At 58.3% G+C, this 2,353-nt stretch overlaps 1 protein-coding gene across 1 annotated transcript in view; it reads left to right on the forward strand.

Moving 5' to 3' along the window:
- The window catches only part of KCNC3 (potassium voltage-gated channel subfamily C member 3), a 13,550-nt gene extending 12,977 nt beyond the window's left edge, over positions 1 to 573 (forward strand). The window contains 1 exon segment of the mRNA XM_077747137.1: positions 366 to 573. The gene's annotated coding sequence lies outside the window, so the exon portion shown is untranslated.
- Positions 574 to 2,353: the final 1,780 nt, after the last annotated feature.

A 2,353-nucleotide genomic window follows, 5' to 3' on the forward strand; every position in this document is an offset into this window, starting at 1 on the left:
TGCCTCCTACCCCTGAGTCTCTCCCCCCTCCCCATGTCTGAACCTTTCTCCTTAATGCCAACTGACTGTCCGATTTGTTCACTTCTTTCTCTCCATCTCTTGCTCCGCCTCTGTCCGTCTCCTGCCATCTGTCGTGTTGTGTCTTGGTGTCTGCCTGTCTCTTACCCCACCCCCCACCTCATCCCGGACTCTGCTTCCACCCTTTTTTCTGTCTTCTTGCCCTTCCTGTCCCTCTCTTTCTCTGGCTCCTATCCTGAACGTTTCTCCCCTGCTTCCCCGTCTCGGGGTCTCTCTCTGTCGGACCCTTCCCCGGCACCCCATCTCCATGCTTCCTCCCCATGTTTCTGCCCCTCCCCCCTCCCCAGGTTACGAGAAATCCCGCAGCCTGAGCAGCATCGCGGGCCTGAGCGGGGTGTCCCTGCGCCTCGCGCCCCTTGCCACTCCCCCTGCCTCTCCCAGGGCCGCCCGCCGCGCTCCCCCAACCCTGCCCTCCATCCTCTAACGCTCCCCTCCCCCCCGTGGGGGGACTCGGGGGTGACAGGGAAGAAGGTCAAAGGAGCTGGGGGTGGGGGGTGGGGGAAAGGGTTTTTTAAAAAAAATCAAAAAGTCATTAATAATATGCAACAGAGACGACNCCTACCCATTGCCTGGACCGCATTCCAACAGCTCAAACCTCCAAGACTTGACCCAGCCCTTCAGCTCACTTTCAGCCTTTGGGATGCTCCAGATTCTTCCCACACTCGGGCATTTCTTGGACACCCCCAAATCCTCAGGCCTTCCCCCCACCCCCAGATGTCCCCGAATCTCTGACATCAGACATCCACCTCAGGTTCTCCTGATACTAGAATTTCCAAGATAGGCTCAACCTGTCTGCAATTCCAGGGAACCAGACCTCCCCCTCTCCCCCAACCTCGGGCATCCCCTTTCTTATGCCTCGCCCTGCCTCCTCCAAGAGCCCCTTCCCTTAAATGGTGCCCAAAAGGGACCCTCTTCATGGACATCAGTGTTTCCCAGAGAGTTGCATTTGAGCCCCTGGTGATGTGCTAAGGTTTTAGGCAGTACAAGGACGCTTAACCTAAAAAGTTTGGTCTTTCGTGGCATCTTGCACACAAGGCGGTAAGTCCAGATACTGCTGCTTGGCCCAGACACTTTATTTAAGGTAGAGTGTTTCCACTTAAAGCAGACGCTGTGCCCGCGTGAAGGACACTGGACTAGCAGAAGCTTGGGAAACGACGACATACCTACCTGGGCTGGGATGCCAGCCCACCCTTCCCCGGCATTCCACGTCCCGCCACGCTCGCGGGTGGAAAATCATTTCTCATATCCCTTCCTGGCTCAAGGATGCGCTACCTCCCCCAAGCCCAGAGACCACAGTGGTCCCAGAATCCTTAGAGGGGACCCCCTCCCCTTTTGGAGCTGGAGGCCCACGGAATTCGCAACCTCCCTCCCTCTGCTCCCACGGCCTCAGGAACCCCCCACCCATCCGAGGTTGGGGGGTGTCACTGAGCGCGATTCTTGATGCAACGATTCCTATGCAAGGGGCATTTTGAGTCCCCCATCCTTCCCTCGGACCCTAAACCCTGGCGAATCAGGGGTGAGGGGTGGGGCAGGTTCTGGTGGGAGCGGGGTGGGGCGAGGCAAAGGGCTAGGGGCTCCAGACACCAGGGTATGGGGGTGGGGACTGATTATATTGCCAAAGGGTTTAACTTCTTTAAAAAAAAAAATAGCCCCCAGATCCCCCTGACCCTCACGGGAGCCGAACGGTGTGGGGAAAGGGGGTGAGGATCTTTTCCAAAGGGTACAGCCCTCTTCCCAACGTCTCCCCCTGCTCGCCAATCTGCCACACGTACCCAGCTTTTTAGTTCAGCTTTTAAAAGTAATCACAACCATAAACCTTTACAAAACGTGATTCACGTCCTTCACCCCTAACCCCCATCCCCCAAGTCAACTGTGGGATTTGGGGAGGAAGAGAGAGCTAAAGGGACAACTTCCAAGTCCCGCTCCCCTTTTCTCCCCGGCCGCCAGGGTGCCTGCAACTACACGCATGCGCTGCATGACGCGCTCCCCACACGCATGTCGCGCCCCTCCTGCGCTCCGGGAACGCACGGACACGGGGCCGGGGGCGGGGCGATTGGGGAGAAATGAACGGCGGGGGGTCTTCCTGAGCTCCTCCTCCCCATCACACACACAGCAATAAGAGTCTCTCACTCAAATGTGGGCGGGGCGGGCCTGGCCTGTCGAAGTGGGAGGTGGGAGGAGTGGCAAGGGGGCGCTCTCAGGGATGGGGGCGGGTGTCCGGAGTCAGCGTGGGGAGCGGAGGTCTGCAAATCGTCCAACTCTGGTGCTAATGGCG

Source organism: Crocuta crocuta, unplaced genomic scaffold (genome assembly GCF_008692635.1).
Source record: "Crocuta crocuta isolate KB4526 unplaced genomic scaffold, BGI_CrCroc_1.0 scaffold334, whole genome shotgun sequence".
Classification (NCBI taxonomy): domain Eukaryota; kingdom Metazoa; phylum Chordata; class Mammalia; order Carnivora; family Hyaenidae; genus Crocuta; species Crocuta crocuta.